The sequence below is a fragment of the Micropterus salmoides genome, unplaced genomic scaffold (genome assembly GCF_014851395.1).
Source record: "Micropterus salmoides isolate LMB-PRFRI ecotype aquatic unplaced genomic scaffold, ASM1485139v1 Ms_hic_scaffold_14, whole genome shotgun sequence".
Taxonomy (NCBI): domain Eukaryota; kingdom Metazoa; phylum Chordata; class Actinopteri; order Centrarchiformes; family Centrarchidae; genus Micropterus; species Micropterus salmoides.
This window is the reverse complement of record NW_024040485.1, coordinates 13140154-13158516: the sequence shown is the minus strand read 5'-3', so window position 1 is coordinate 13158516 and position 18363 is coordinate 13140154.

The following is an 18363-nucleotide window of genomic DNA, read 5'->3' as shown; positions in this document are numbered from 1 at the left end:
GATAAGATTAAATATCTTTTATGATCTTGATCTTGTAAATTAGATTTTTTTTTTTAAAGTTTCACCAGAGATAGAGGTAAACCTAAGATGAAGCACAAACAAACACAAACTAAGAAGTAAAACCACTTCTGCAATTGGTGTGAAACATGCAGGAGAGGTATGGGAACAAAAACACATATTACATCTCATGTTAGTCTGTGCATTCTTGTGTTTTCAACATCACAGCTAATTCATGTTGATATTGGATATGGTTTTGCATACTTTACATTTAATTTGTATATATGTTAAACTACAAGGGAGTCTTTTTTCTCTCTGAAAGTTGAACAAATAAGTTACAAGAACAGCGTCTCAACATCACTGCCTATTTCCGACCCACAGATTACTCAGCCAGTCCTATGATGAATATGTCTTGTCTACTTTATCGCATAATGAGCAGCAGCAGTGTGTGTTGGGTCATTTTTCATCAGGCACAATGGGACTATTTGGTTTTAAAGGGCAATGGTTTGATTTCAGCTGAGGTGGAGGAGTGGGGACCAGTCTTCCACTCAGCCAGTCAGCTTTCTTCAGACTGGCAGCTCTGCCAGCCCGCGACTAACCCCTCACCTCCGGCCGACCTGTTACCTGCAGACACCCTCTGGGGCTGCCTTTGATGTGATGTTTGCTCTTATGTACAGTAGGGGTTAATCACACACCTTGAGAGCGTGACGTGGAATTCCATACAATGGGCCCGCTGGCCTGTGTTGTCTGAGGGCTAAGAGAGGGATTAGGGATTAAAGGGCAGCCAGTGTGTGAGGTAAACAGCATAGAACAATAATTTACCTACTCTACGTTTAGTCAGCGGATGTTCACGTCAGTCGACTAAATTGATATATGGTTTAGACTGAAAGGCTGGTGGCTGCCAGGACTGTGTGTATTCTCTCCTTGTTTTCACTTTTGACCTGGAGTTAATCATAGTTGGATGCAAGATAAATGATGATCTTAATGGAAATGCCTCATATAAATGAATGTTTGATGAGAAAGGTGTAAATGGCAGGAACTTTGAGGTCTGATACTATTTCTTTTATAACATTAATATGGGACATTCAAGGTGATATGTTTTTGATTTTTATTTGACTCACATCATTTATATGTTATTACGCCCCACTCTTTGGTGGCAACATGGGGCGAACAACACCCCAACACTGACCCAAACTTAACACACAAACACCTTTAAAACAACCAAATCAAGGGAATTTATTAACATCACAAGACGATAAACTAAGAACACCAAAAACACAAGTAAATAACACAAAAATGCCCCAGCTGAGAGGCAGCAAGTCCAGCAGTCCCAAATCAAGACACGTGAGCCATGAATTCTCAAGGAATATATATTTATTCATTCATCCCAGATTCCTATGGTTGTGAATCGGCGATATTATATTTTCTTCTCTTCCTCTGTCAGGGGTCTGTTTTGGGACTTATTCTGTTCTCTATTTTTATAAATGATTTAGGTAAGGACGTCCAAGCAAAAATACACTTCTATGCTGATGACACTGTCATTTATACTCATGCTCCTTCCATAGCACAGGCTGTGCAAGAGCTTCAGACTGCATTTCAGTCATTACAAACTGATATGCTCAATTTAAAATTGATTTTAAATCCTCAGAAAACCAAGTTCATGGTCTTCTCAAAAGGTCGCCTACAGTTGCTTTTGATGTCTTTTCCATCCATTGAAAGGGTACCCATGTACAAGTACTTGGGTATATGGATAGATGACAAACCTTTATATAATGTACATATTGCTAATCTAGTTAGGAAGCTCAAAGTGAAGATTGGCTTTTATTTTAGAAATAAATCTAGCTTTACTGTCAATGCCAAAAAAAAACTTGTGGAAACTACTTTTCTGTCTGTGATTGATTATGGTGACATATTATATATGCACGCAGCCTCCTCCATCTTACGGAGCCTTGATTCAGTGTATGGTGCATCTCTACGCTTTATTAAAAATGCAAAGTCCCTCACTCACCATTGTATTCTTTATGAACTGGTAGGTTTGACATTGCTGACCACCCGCAGAAAACAGCACAGGTATATTTTTATATATAAAGCCATGCTAGGTAAACTTACCTTACCTAGCTTACCTCTGTACCCTTCTCTGTCTCAATTCTGCAAGTTACCAGCTATGCTCCTCCAAGTGGTTGCTTTTTAATGTACACAGGGTTTTGACAGATCTGGGGAAAACTCCATTTTCATAGTATGCACCCTGGGCATGGAATAATTTGCAAAAAGATCTTAAACTAGAAACGTGTATATCAATTGATAAATTTAAGAGCATCAAAAAGAATGTGGTGAAGGAGACGTGATTGTTTTTTATGAGAGTCCATTGTGTTTGAATAGATGTGTTTTTTGTGGGTTTTTTTTGGTTGTTTGTTTTTTTGTGAATTTTGTCATGATTGTACGAAGCATTTTAATATGTTGTGTTTATGTATAGCTGCTACCTTGTATGTAGCATTTTAATATGTTGTGTTTATGTATGGCTGCTACCTTGGCCAGGTCTCTCTTGTAAAAGAGATTTCTTATCTCCATGAGACTTCCTGGTAAAATAAAGGTAAAATAAAATGTCAAATTAAGTGTAAATGAAATCAGTAAGAAAATCTGAATCTGATAATATATTTTAATCACTCAAAAAATATTCTTATTCACATCTCAGCTAAATTAACACACTGTTAGTCACCACAAACTCGTAGCCTCAATGAAAGTTATATTTGTTTTCAATTTTATACATAAGGTGTAGTTTGTACTGATGCAGCAAAGTCATGGTGCGTTACAGTTTTACATGTTTCAAGGTTATCAACCATTTATGGTCACTATTTATCCAAATTAAACAAAGATGTATTTCAGTGGAACAGAGGATAGCTCAGCCATAACCGCTACAAATATACCACATCTGTCACACTAATGGTCCTTTGGCCGTCTCCGAAGAGTTTAGGGAAAAAACAACTTTAACATCATTGATCTTCTAATCTGGGAAGTAACCCAACATTTTTGTAATATTTGTTCAATCTTTTAGCTTTGTTGCAAAAACTTTCCTGCGCTGAAAGACAAGCTCCTAAAAACAGAAAACATATTCCCTCGCTTGCTGAGCGCTGTGCTCAGGTTTGGCGCCGTTTAAATGTGAATTGTAACAAGACACTCCCTCAAGAACATGGTCATTCACATGCTAATTGAAACTGAAGTATATGAGTTACCGCATAACAATTTTTCATAAAAGTACCATTTGTTTTTGTGACAGCAGAAAACAAACTAGAGCACAGTAGATATCATGTAATGGGAAGATATCTGCAACACACAGTGAATGGACAGCGGAAGCATTTCCCCGAAAGGGACTGATTAAAAAGGATTAATAGCTAATCTGTTCTCTTCTTGATGGAGTCCCACAGACTTCGTGGAAGAAGTATTCAGATCCTTTACATAAATAAAGCAACACCAAAATGTGAAAATACTTAATAATAAACAAAACAAATATTTATATTTGAATGAGTTAGATTTAATTATGAAATTTTCTGGCTTCCTCTTCATTTCTGTGTAAAATTAAAATCTATTAGCAGACTCTTGACATTTACCACCAGTTATGCACAATTCATCACAGTGAACATCAAGTCTGCGTTAATTGCTGTCAGCTACTATATCATCGCATGTTAATGCAGTGCAGACTTTTCAAATCAATCTGCACTTAAACTGTACTACTATGCACGAATAATGTAACTTGGACAATGAATGCAGTCTTGATGTACTGTGTGATGGATTACACAAATTAAGCAAGCTTCAAAAGTAATGGAATTTTGTCCTGAATCAATGGCTGCTGAGAGTGGTTTGGAAAACACATGCAAAATGCTTAGCTATGATGTAAGGTATATTTGATATGTGGCTAATACAGTATGCTAACACATACACTCCCACTGGTATGGCCATTTAAATCTATAACAATGCATCTCATATTGCACAAGATTATCATATGTTTGGTAGGTAAAATCTTTTTAGTTAACTACACACAATTGCAAACATTTATTTTAACTACAATGCAGGGCCCTTCATCCATTTATTCCAAAACAAAACTATATGGAAAATCATCTGCAATATAATGTGGTTTAGTGTTGACCCTGACATCAAACTGTGCAATGCATTTATGACACTCCCATAATGAGAAACCCATAATGAGAAACCCACACATAAAATGTCTTCATTTTCACACAGTGTTGCTGTGACAGCAGCTCACTGATGATGAAGCCATTCTTTTTTAGTCACAATACTGGCAGTGCACTTAAGAATTTGAGGGAGAATCATGTTATGACAATATTTACCCTGGATCATAGCCTCTCACATGTTGTGCAACGCAACAGGAAATTCATTGAATGACAGCAGGGTGTGTGGCTATACACAATGTTACGTATGTCATTACAATTTTTCTTTTACTGCACAACACCTCAGTGCCGTCACTGACTTAGTCAGTCCCACATGGTCCCCTTAATGTGCCCCTGCGACCTGCAGTAACTCTTTCATGTTGACATGCACTGGGTGTGATGCTGATGTTTGTTAAAGAAATGACTCACCAAAAATGTAACTTTTGACAATTTGACAACATCAGATTAGACGATCACAGAGTCATGAATTGTAGTCATGACTTGAGTAAACATTGGACCACAACCAATTATAACTTTCTGTCTTTCACAACTTGACCGACATACATAGGTGACCTGGGAAGAGGTGCTAGGGGCCGATGTACTGTACCTGTTCCACCTGACAGCAGCACTTATTGGTGAACAGTGGTGTCTTATCCCTTCCAAAGTGGTAGAAAGAGGGTGAGTGTGCAACATACTATATACAGTGTGCAGAGGGAGATTAATTTGGCATAATACTTCTGACCTGAGGTTGATTATCAAATGGAGACAGGCTCACTGAAATTATATAAAACATAGTTCCTCTATTGTTTACTTGTCAACGTCATGGACAACATCATAAAGGTTGTCAAACCAGGTGAGGAAGGCAAAAAAAAGAGAGGAAACGTTAGTCTTTTGTCAAGATCTCATGAGACATCCCAGATTCTGTGTTGGTTGTTTTCCACTATGACACACTTTATGGGATAAAACAAGCAACTGTCACATCTGTTACGTCTCTGTGCCGCACAATTAGTGGACTGATATTGTGTCGTCTGATTTTGTCGTCTGATTTGAACTTAACATGCAGCTAATTTTGACAAGCTTCACTATATGTTTTGGCTGACACCAGAGTTAATAGAAAACAGTAAAACAAATTTAATTTGTGGGTGGGTTACTCCTTTAAAGGGATAGTAAGTGTTTGAAATTGCTAGCTCTGAGTTTTGAGGGGCGCTCTGAAAAAAATCTGGTTTTCCTACACAGCCCTGGCTCTATAAATGGAAAACAAATGAAATGGTGTGGACCTTGCCACACAACATTGTTCCAACAAGTCAGCAACAGGTGGCGTTACAGGAATGATGGTGGTGGGGGGATGGTGGCAGCATGAGAGAGAGTTCATACACGGGTACATTCGAACATGCTGGACACCAGGCACTGTGAAGAAGCTGACATGGCTGAGAAACAGCTAAAGAGAAAAAGGTCTGAAGAGTATAAACAGTGAAAAAAGTTTTATGACCAGCCAAGGGATAAGTGTTTCATAGGTGGAGAAATGAGTAATTTGGGAGGCGGAGCTTCTGATGGAGCAGAACATCTAAAGAGACAGAGGCTAAAATGAAGGCCTACATGAAGATCAGGGAGTACAAAGCAGTATAATAGGTCTACTTTAAACCATGGCTTGTTGGATGTCAGTTATCAGCTGGTGGTGGACAGGTGCATCCTGATAAAAATGTTCACCTACACCTTCAGCTGGCTGGGAGGGAAAAAAAAATTTCCTGATAAAATGTGGGTCTTGAAGGCATACGAGCTGACACTTTAAAGTTGCCACTGAATCAATTTTCTCTGGAAGACTGAGCAACAAGAGGAGTAAGAGTGCTGAAAGACATGATGTTTCTGGTTTCAAAGGGAAATGCTGATGAGATTTCCTAGAAGAGGTGTCAGTAGGAGTCAGACCCTGCCTGTGAACAGGCCTGGTTGCTCTTTGCACTTCTTCATCCCTCCCTACCACTGGAATCTGATGACAAACTAGGTTTAACCTCCCAGCTATGAGTAGCTGGGTTCAGCTTCTTATTGCTTCGTGTGGAGGAGTCGCTTGTCTGAGAAATTAATTCTAGTGGTAGGTTATGATTCAGGGCAGAAGGACATATGGATTTATGTTCCTTACAGCATATTGTGATTTCAGTCACCTTTAGTCATTGTAACAGACAGAGACAGATGAATGACTCTGCCATTTAAAATGTGATCAAAATAGCAAAACAGTGTGATTTCTCTTGTTTTTTACCAGTTGATAACTGACTAAATCTACATGGAGTTCAAGAACAAGCATTTAGATCCTCGTCTGGTTTTGTAAGTTAAAACTGCATCGATATTTTGCTCTCTTGGGCTCAGTGCATCAAACTGCAAATACATCATTGACATATTCACACCTTCTAAAGTTGATTTGCTGAACTAGTTGGCTAACAGCTGCTCATTTACACATCCAGCAGATAAAGGGCAACATTATTTTGAAATCCAATATTCACATTCCTTTTAGCCTTGGACTAACTCCTCAGGGATATAATATGCTGTTTGGTGCTGGGCAGGTTTTCATTGAAAACTGCTGCTGCAGCTGTAAAACATGCTAATGTGAGCAGTGAGAGTGAATGGTTGACAAAATTGCTACATAACAATAAGATTGTGGGCAATAATTCCAAACTATGATCTGAAAAATGTTCAAAGAGCTAAAGAAAACTCTAAAGTTGGGCGATAATTATCTGTTCAATCACTATGATGCCATTCCCTTTCACACTGGTGCCCAGTGGTGCTTTGAGCTAAATGCTAAAACAACTATGTTTAACACTACCACACCAACTACTGCAAGCTTAAGCTCTTGATGTATTCTTAACATGTATGTTCAATATTTTCAAACACATGATGTGCTTTTGGGTGAATTTTGCTTATATTTTCAGGAAGACAGTGCTTTCAAATTCTGTCCATCTATCCATCGTCAACCGCTTATCCTGCATACAGGGTCGCGGGGGGTTGGAGCCAATCCCAGCTGACATCGGGCGAAAGGCGGGGTACACCCTGGACAGGTCGCCAGTCCATCGCAGGGCCACACATAGACAAACAACCACACACACTCACACCTAAGGACAATTTAGGGTCATCAGTTAACCTAGCCTGCATGTCTTTGGACGGTGGGAGGAAGCCGGAGCACCCGGAGAGAACCCACGCAGACACGGGGAGAACATGCAAACTCCACACAGAAAGCAACCAGGGTTTGCTGCACCACCGTTCCGCCCCAAATCAAATTCTGTGTGATATGAAAATCACTTAGCAGACTCTTTAAACTCCATCACAGTGAAGTGTCAATCATAGTGAAGTGCAGTTAAAGTGAACATCATTTTGGGAAGTCTGTACTGAATTGCCTCTCAGCAATGAAACTTGTTCGGAGACTTGTCACTAACAAATCAAGCAAGGTTCAAGATTGTGCTAATAGATTTTTACATGGTACAGAAATGAATAGAAACCAGAGGATATCTGTAATTATAGAAAAAGTAGATTCATTATTTTCACTTATTTTAGTAGGATTGTTTGCAAAATGATTAGTTGTGATGTCAAGTGTAAATGGTTTGTATTGGGCTGAAACATGCAAACCCACTGGTATGGCCCATTAAAATGTACTATAACTGATGTGTGTTTACAGAGATCTGGCCACCGGTGTGCAGGCAAGACCTAAATGACGCTGGCCAGTGCACACGAGTTTAAATATAGTCTCAGGAGGAGATAAAATGTAGCGAAAGCTCTATTATCTGTACTTCAAAGCAGCTAAATTGTCAATACTTCCCCTTGGCATTTCAAGTTGTGCCAGTTCTTTCATCTATGCCCATGGTCATTTAGGGCCAGGCACTTAGATGGGAGTCAGGAAGTCACTGGTACTACTTGGCATACTGGGATGTGGGAGACAAAGCTCTGTATGGTCTATAGAAACAAGCATCCTTGTTGGAGCATAAGTTCTGCCAGACCTTGTTATGATCTAATGGTGTCTTTTTGCCAAAGGTAACTTTCCTCTCAGCTTCACTGACTCTTTGAATTAATGACTTAAGACATGAAGAAATCTTGTTGTATACTATCCCTGCTGTGGAAAAACCCTGACCATTCAAAAACTTAAGCAGCTTTCTCTCATGGTCACCACTTGGTGCCACCAGCTACGCTTTCACATGACAAATCATTCACATTTCCAGCCTAGGTGTTTCCTCTGAAACCATTTCATGAACAAAAGAAACCAAAAGTGCTGATGTAGCATGAAGGATGGTGTTTTCATAAGTGGTTTGGCGTCTCTGTCACAAAGTCTGCCACACACCACTATCCATTATCTTCCCGTGGGACAGGGGAAGTTATCTTGGGGACCTATTGTATGCTTAGTAGAATTTTGACTGTTTGTGTCAGTGTGTTTGTGGCACCTCTACTGTGCATACAGGAGGTGTCGGGGAGTGCAGGGCTGGAGTCTCGGATCCCAGAGGAAAGTCTTGGCTTCAGGGGGCCTGTCCTCCCCTCTGGCCCTTGCTGGCCTGCTGGGGAAGCCAGACATAGAGACAGTAGGATTGGGAGGGGGAGGCAGCATATAAGCAAATGAGCAGAAGAGGTGCTAGGCCAGCTCTTGCCCTCTCACTGACAGGCTCTGGTCAATGTCCTGCCGCCAAGGGTCGCGGCCCAGCTTACGCACACAAACTTATCTCCAGTGCATCTGCCGGGCCGCCTGCGCAGTCAGGCTGTCTCCATTGCGGGCCACGAGCGTTTTCCTGCTGGGGGTGAGAGGAGGATGGTGGGAGGATGGAAGGAGGAAGGGAGGAGGGTGGGGGAGATGCAGGGGAGTGAGGGGGCTTGAGGCAGGGCTCAATGTGAAACTGCCCCGTAGAGGCCTGCCAAGTCGCTGAGCTACATGGAAAACACGAGCTGCCTCCAGGGTAACAGAACCACTTCTGAATTTCTACAAACAAAAATAGCTCTGATGTCTGGCTACGACCTCTCTGTTCTCTGGCCCTCGTCGCTCTCTGTGTGTCTGTCATATTCAAATTCCCACATGAAGACAAGGCTCATGTTCAAACCTAAACAGCCCTCAAGAACAACTTCATTTGCTGTTGAGTAACGGGGGTGAAAAGAAGAACGCAGAAATTTAATAATTGTGTGGAGCCCAGCGTATTTATCATTCCTTCTCCTCTCTTGGCTGGAGATGACCTCTTTGTGACCAATTGTGTGGACCTCAATCGAGGTCCCTTTGGTGAGCCATTTCATCATTTAAACAGCACAAGTTCCAATTCTCATGACCTAATGCGTTGTAGAATGCCTGAAATCTGCTGCTTGTGTTTTCTCTTCTCTCCCTCAACCCTTTCTCATCAACAGCAACAGGGATCCATAACAGGAAGAAGTGGTTGACAATTCAGAGCTGTTGAGACAAGGCGGTGAGCTTGCAGTTGAGACAGGACCGAAATCTGTGTAGTCAGAAACACATTTACATTGGCAGTAACCCATCATTTTCTTTTTTTAAATCAGTGGTTTGGCTGTTTTTCTACATGTGATAGTTAATAGTATAGATGCAGAGAGGAAACACGGGGAGAAAGAGGATATTGCATGTAACAAGGGGTCCTACACAGAATCAAACTAGGGACATTGCAGTTAATTTGTATACATCTTAATCACTAAGCCACCTGAACACACCATTATTTACATTTATTAAAGGATAAATTTAGTTATTTTTTACACAATGGAACATTGTAAAATACTTGCCAACACAATTGCTGAGACCTGGGAGCATCGTACACAAGCCAGCAGTTTAGTAATTATCAAAACTACTAGAGATAAAACTGAAAGTGAGCGCACAGGAAACTGTGTGGCAGGTCAAAGCTGAACCAGGAAGTCAGGCTGTGAACCGTGATGGATGTTAACAATAGATAAATATGCATAACAAATTCACCATTCTCCTTGATTTTCTCCTCCAAATAAGTGTGGCTAACTTTGAGTTTTGTTTGAAACCCAATCGTATCACCAGACATGAACAATGCAGACAAAGTAAGCATTATGTACAGTGCTGCTTTTAAAAGTCTTGCTTTCTTCAATATCTGCAATAAACTATGATTAAGGTATGGTTAGGGTTAGGGGAAGATAGTGATTATGGTATGGGATACAAACTCATGTCCCCTGTGTGAAAGACTTGCTGCACATGCTGCCCAATATCTGGACCTCCAGACACTTGCCAACAGTGTTAATAATAAATAAAATAATACATTTTATTTCATGACAATCAAGGTCACCTTACATCATAAAATACAAGCAGCAATAGTACACAGCATCAAACAGCATAAAAACGAGAGGTAAATAAAATTTAAAACATCAACAGTCAAATGGGAATCAATGTTGTACATTATTACAGTGAATATGTTAGTTTAAAAAGTTGAGCTTTGAGCGCAGTTTTGAATTTTGTAATAAAGTCACTGTACGGATGGGGGGGGGGGGGGTTCCAGACTTTGGGTGAAGCATAGGAGAAGGCCCTAGCACCCATTGTACTGAGGTTGATGGTTGGTAGTGCCAAAAGACTTGTTGAACCAATGAGTAGTAGCTCAGTCTTACTATTGTTGAGTTGTAGGTAATTAATTGTCATCCATGTCTGCATGTCATGTAGACAGGCAGTGAGTGTACTGGGGGGGAATGTGGAACTGGGGTTAGTGCACAGATAAAGCTGTGTATCGTCAGCTTAACAGTGAAAATGGATGTTGTAGCGACGGAAGATGTTGCCAAGAGGGAGGAGGTAGATGATAAATAATAGTAGTCCTAGCACTGAACCCTGCGGTACTCCATAATGGACTCTGGAGGTTTCTGACCTGTAGTTTTGTATTTTTTACATATTGTGACCTTTCTGAGAGGTAGGAAGCAAACCACTGATAGACAGTGCATCCAATTCTTATATTTGCCAGACGGTCCATGAGGAGAGGATGTGTTACAGTGTCAAAAGCTGCTGTGAGGTCCAGGAGGACGAGAATGGAAAGTAGACCAGAATCTGCTGCATGGAGGAGGTCGTTCGTGATCTTAATCAGGGCAGTTTCTGTGCTATGTTTGGGTTGAAGCCAGATTGGAATTTTTCCAGGAGATTGTTTTTATTGAGGTAGGTCTGTAGTTGGGATGCAATAACCCTCTCCAGAATTTTTGATATGAATGGTAGTTTGAAATTGGCCTGTAGTTGTTGTGATCGTTACAGTGTTTTGGTCTGATTATGGCAACTTTCAGAGAGGGTGGAACCGTACCAGTGGACAGAGAGGAGTTGATGATGGATGTTACTAGAGAAATTATAGAAGGCAAGCCCGCTTTTACTAGTGTTGCACAATACGTCCTGCATTGAAAATGAACGTTTGACATAAATTGCGAGCTGTGGAATCGTCCAATATGGATGTCATTGATACTAAAACTATTATACTTGTGTTTCCTTCCCAGTCTGGCTTCTTTTAACAATGCCACTGCATTTTCAGATCTCAGAATTAAAAAAACTACAGCAAGACCCAAGTTGTAATGCAGCAGAAACTGAATACATTACTTGAATAAAGGTCTCAGAATTGTTTGTGCACATGTGTATTTTACAGTTCAATTCATTTCTAGTGCCTTAGGGTCAGTTACCTTTAAGGGTAACGTTTCACATTTTGGCTATAAAACAGAGCACTATTCCCTCCTTGCTAATTCTAAAGCCCCAGGACCTGCAATAGATCCTCCAAGTCCTACATGACAGCACACCCGACCCTGACACATGCACGCCTATAAACCTTACGCACACAGCTCCCCTCATCTGCTACTCATTGGGTGCGCTGCTAAAGCTGGACATTTAACACAAAGATAAAACCATACAATGGGTGTTTACAAGGCAATGTTTAGCCATGTGACCTCTAACGATAAAACTGTTCGTCAGTGAGTGAAGGAGGAAGGGAGCTGCAGAGCGAGGGCTTGGTTATGGCGCACTGCTCTTCAACCTATAAACGCTCTTGATGTTAAGAAAAACACAAAGGTAAAATGGAGCCAGTGCAGTTTTGCATGGCAAACTTGTCGCTGATTTAACTAACACCACTGTGAAGCAAATAGGAAGTAACATAAATGAGGAAGAGTTAAATTCACAATTTAAACCTCAGTTTTGAGATTTTAGGGAATTTTTTTAGCCTCACTATGTAGTTAGGATGGAGGGTGCAGGAAGAGAAATTAGGGGAGGAGAGACGACCTCCTTAATGTACATTCTGTTCTGCTTTGGCTGTGATTCCCAAGGTTGCCTGTCTAGTGTGTGTGTGTGTGTGTGTGTGTGTGTGTGTATGGCGGTGCCAGGCACAGTGTCTCTTCTGGCTCACAAAGTGTTGACCCTGGTCTGTACTCTCCTCCTACTATGGGCGAGGCTTGGCGGTGCAGCACGTAGCAACACTGTGCTAATACTGATATGTGCATTCACAGATAGGTCAACAGACACACACACACACACACACACACCTACACACACTCAATGAATAAAGAGTGTGATATTTGCTCATCGCATACATAAATTTACAGTTCAGAATCTGCAAAAATGATTTCTGCTTTCTAATGTTTCTTTCTCCAGTATTGCTGCTTTCAGTGTGTTGTAGCAACAAGCTCTGCTGCAGTCTTTCATCATACTCGCTGTTATCTATGAACTAGACAATGGCCAATCAAAGCAGCATAGTAGCTTTAATAATGATGAGGCTTAAAAAAAGTCAGTACAGTTCACGTTTCTCTTCTGCTTAATAGTTATAGATTGACTGCTTTAGAAGAACAGAATAATTCAAATTAAAGTGTTTTCTTCCCTGCATCTCACTCCTCCGTTAGCATCACCCAACACTCTCAACCACAGATTTTATAAGTGAGACAAATATTCCCATGTGAAATGAATTGCAAGGTATGTGAAGGTACATTCCTGTGAAGGTTTTATACCGATTTAAGGCTTTCTTGCCCAAGTTCGGGCCCGTCTAAAACCTCTATGTTCATGTGTGAGAGCCCACACTTTCCTAGTCACAGCTACCGATCATATCATGCTACTGGTCCACTTTATGTCTCTCACCCACTCAATTCCAAATGAATATAAATGAGTGTTTTCATTGTGAGACAGAAGAAAAACAGCAAAGTATGTTACCAAAAACACTGGCTAATACTCTTAAAAGGAGCAAACTCGCCTAAAAGAAAAACAAAAGTAGGAAATTCTTGCAAAAAAAAAAAAGTTGTGGCCCAATTGTTTTTCATGTCTGCATTTGGCTAATGTGCTGAAGAAAAAAAAAATAGATGAGGAAGACCATTTACAGTAAAATGAGACACATGCTTGATAATAAATGTTCACATTGTAATCCAATTGAAATTCTACACATTGCTTTTGGAATGAAGCTGTTAAATTATCCAAAATATCCATCTTAAAATAAGTGCAACAGGGAAACAGGCCCACATTCCTAGACTAAAAACATTACAAAGTGACTAATAGGGAGGAGTGCAAAGGTCAAAGCAACAGGAACAAGTCACTGAATGTGACATAAATTTGTACAAAAGTGGTTCAGATTTTCACGTGCAAGATTAACTATCATGTACCATCTTACTATTTAAGAGGAAATATGAAAATAAATAACAGACTCAATGTTCCCAAAAAGTGATTTGGTCATTACTGTGGAATCCTGAAAGATGCCAGGAACATGTCAGAAATATAAAGGAGGTTTTGAATAACTTTAACCCTGCCTGTTTCACGGTCTGACAGAAACTATGTGCTAATGTGTTTATAGCGTTAGATGAAACTGCCGAATATTTACGACAATGCGTACATATGGAGATCAACAATAAAATCATATTTATGGATGATTTATCAATCATGGTGGACAATCATGATATGAGTATCAGTTATCTAACTGCTAACTGAATTTACTAGCTGTCAGATTTAGGGCAGCCGAGCCGAGCCTGAAATGTCTTCTTCTGGGTCTTACTATGATCTGAAGGTTGTCCCAGTGTACATCTCATCTCTCAGTTTAGGACCTGGACTGACCCTCAGAGTTAGCCTTTGTTTGGCAGACGCCTTGGCCCCCTTTAATCTTGTGAAGAGATAAATCCTTTGAGGGACCTGGCCTGACTCAGTTGAAAGTGCTGCCCAGCCATCTCCATAGATCAACGTAATACGGCATGTTTGATGTCAGGGGGCTGTGGCACGCGGGTGGGCTCTTTCTCTACGACCTATAACGGAGTCATCAATCCCAGGCCACAACCACAGACCCCACCATCTCTCCATGTCTCCTTTCCCCTCCTCCTACCCCCTACTCTAACTGTAGACACCGACCACAACCAGCCCTGCCCTCTTGACCACAGAGCACTAACAACCAGGATAAGCATATCTATCTGTGTCAGGCACAAACAGGCAGACTCTGGGATGGCAAGCTTTTGACACATATATAGTTGCTCCTTTTAAAGGAATAGTTCAACATTTTGGGAAATATGCTTATTTGCTTTCTTTCAGAGCGTTACTTGCCTGGCAACCTTACTGACAACAAGACTGCAGGAAGTCACTGCCAGTGGCCAGCAAATAGTCAGGCACAAGATATAACATTTTAATTAGTGAGCCTTAGAGGTGATGGTAGGCGGATTTTGCTACTTTTGGACAGAGGCTAGCTGGCTCTGTTGTCCCGTTTCCACTGTTTGTGTTAAGCTAAGCTAACCTGCTGCTGACTCCAGCTACATATTTATTCTACGGCCATGAGAGTGGTGTCTTCTTCTCGTGTAATTTTCAGAAAGAAAACAATTAAGTGTAATTCTCAGAGATCAGTGCCGATTATTTTCTCATAATCTTCCTCAGAGACTTCCCCTGACCCCCTGGATAGAACAAAAAAATATTTTTCTCCCTCAGTTTGTCACTAAGTTACCCGTGATTTTCACTCTTATGAAAGTGAATGGTCCTTTCCACTGAGTTCATCACTGGGCTATTTAAGTGTCATACAAAAGCCTGTGATTAAACTGAGGTGAACTTCAGGGAGCTCTTTTGATTCCACTGATAAGACAGCGGTCCCATTAAGACGAGCCTTCCCTGTGTAAGAGCTCAGCGCTGGCCTCACACGCTCGCTCTTATCTAAATCCTTCATCAACACACATCTAATCTGACCTCGGCTGCTAATGTTGATAGATTTGATTCTCCACTGGGTAACATGGGAGAATTCATTGTCAAAAATCATCCCAACGTGGAGAGGTTTTCTGGCTTTGCTAAATTAGAAGCATTTACTGCTGTACAGTAAATTAGTATAGTATAGTTTTCCTGCTTTGTGTGTGTGTGTGTGTGAGAGAGACATGCATGTAAAGTGTGTCCCAGCAAGAACAAACAAAGCAAGCAGCTACATTAACCCCCCTGAAATAGCATGGCAGGCATTTTAATTGCTTTACCCTGCAGTGGCTCAAAATGTTATTGGTATAAAAAAACAAAAGGGTGAAACCTTTCCAAGGCATAACATTACCAGAAACACTAAACGTACGTCACTGACAGAGAGTTTCTTCCGGTGAGTGCTAAATTCCATGATTTTGATACAACAATAAATACTTGGATGACTAAATTTTATTTCCCTATTGTTATCTCTGATCTTTGCCCTCTTCATTCCACATTCTCTCCTCTCACCTTAATCCCATTTGTCTTTCAAACCTCTCCTTTCATAATTACTGCACCACTGTGCAATGCAGTATCAATTAAGAGACTACAGTATTGTGTTTCTACCTCTGAGGGAAAATCTATGATGCATATTGGGATGTTTGTCTTTAATCATTGTGAAGTAATAGCAGAGCATGTGCACGGAGCCTCACAATGAGGTGCTGAAGTACTTCATGAGTAGGAAACTTCACACAAACACAGGAAGCTCAGTGTTTCTCACCGAGGGCATGAGTCTTTGCTGTAACACTGCAGGGACTGATGGGCCACTCAGATTAACCGGGGCCAAAGAACCTGCAGTTCCTACACTTTATTGTTGCCCAGGCTGTCTACAGAAAGGCATCAGAGCATAGATCTGCAGAGTATGGTGTTGTTATTCCAATCTAAATGTTAAATGTAGATATATTGTCTATAGCATTCTGGTTTTGAATGTTCCATGGACAAAAGGTACTCTAGTGAAAGAATTAAAATTTATTTGGGTGTTTTTTAGGGACAAAATGTGATATAAAAGGAATAAATGAAATTCTATCATTAATATAACATCAGAGGATGAGTGATTCAAATCTTTAAAGAGTCTATATCACATTTTATAAGTGCCTCTCACCTGTGTCAGTTACAGTATTTCAGAAATCAAACGCATTGCCAGGAGTTTCAAGATACATATAAACTTAGGACCAGTGATTTGATGTACATCCACCAAGGGGCTTTAAAAAAATCAGTTGCTGTGTGCTCTTTTGCGTACTGCAATGTAGGAAACGTCGTGCATATTTCAGGTCCAACAGAGACCTCTAGTGTTAAAGAATTGCTATGTTGTTGGCAGTCTTTCCAAAGCATATTTAATTTAATTTACATTCATTTAACATGTTTTGTCTATTTTGTAAGACCTATTCTGTAGATAAGGACAGGACTAATGGAGGACCTCTAATACAAGCTATTTATCATTTCTGTATGACATCTGCAACGCTTTGGTTCGGCTGGTGTGTCCCATCCATCGTCAACCGCTTATCCTGTGTACAGGGTTGGGGGGGGGGGGGGGGGGGGGGGGGGCAATTAACCAAGTCTGCATGTCTTTGGACGGTGGGAGGAAGCTGGAGCACCTGGAGGGAACCCATGCAGACACAGGGAGAACATGCAAACTCCACACAGAAAGGCCTGGGACGACCAAGGGTCAAACCCCCGACCTTCTTGCTGGTTTGTCCCACTACATAGAAACTTAACATTTTATCACACATAGGCTATATTATTAAACATGGTTAAAGCGAGCGTTTCTAAAATTAGATTTTGAGTGATTAATGATCATTACCATATTTTTTCCAGACTAACTTTAGTTGTCACAACTGTACTGTGTACTGATAGGCTCACTAAATATGCTAGTACAGTGTAGTAGATTTGTGACAATTCTGGCATTGTGTCTTATTGTCCTAAAATTACTCTTAGACATTTCTGTAGCCATAATACCTAAAAACAATGTAAAGCAATGTGAAAAAACTAATATTGGGACATTTGACAAAGCTCAACGCACACAGGGACTAGAAAAGTAGTTTCCAGGATGTGTCTTAGATAGATTACATTAGATAGATAGATTGTGCAATAGAGCTGTCAATGTGTAGGTTTTCATTTTATTCCGAGCCTGCACAGATGTTACTGACTAGTTCCCTGTTCTAGTTGTATGGACATGAGGATATGGCTATATATATGTATAACTAATGTCTTCCTGTGGCAGTAGCTACCACTATGATTTCCCTTGGTCAAAGTTAGGAGTGTGATTGTGATTATGAACATGTCAGTTTCGCCTAAGACAACTGATATTGCGGCAGGGAGAAGAGTAAAATCTTTGTAAAATGAGGTTAAATCCCACACTGCTGGACAATGGCTGAGAGATGGCAGGGAGCAATTTGTCAAAGCAGCAACTACCCTGCCCTGTGGCCCCAGAGCCCCAGATGCCCCAAAGCGTGAGGGTCACTGTCTGTCAGTTTGTAGTAATTTGATTAATAGCAAATTACTTTGGGAATTTTCACCACTGAATTATTATGTCAGTCTGGTCCTAAATTGTTATCTAATCACGTGGCTTTGTGCAGTCTTGGCAAAATTCAGTTCTAAGACTTTTAATTTTATCTTCTTAATCTTAATTTTTTTTATATGTTTGTGTTGGTGTAAATAAAGCTGTATTTGTTCATATTAACAAAGAATGACGCACAGAAACACAGCACAGACGCACAATAACATTTATTTATAAAGCACTTTTCTTAACAAAGTGCTCTACAGGAGGAAACAGCAGATGAAAACAAATAAAAACAACACAGGGATCGTTAAACTCTGGGTGGGGTGAAATAAAAGTTTTTAAAAGGTGTAAATTGCAAGAGTGGCATGATAAAACAAATTAAATATTCATCAATGCTTTCCAATAAAAGATAGTTTTAAGAATGGATTTAAAAGATGCTAATAATATAGACTACTTAAGACTACCCCTAAAACTTTAATAGGACCATGGCAGGAAGTTTTAAACATCACTTTACTTTGAGACATAATCGGGCATAATAGGGCATTTGACATATT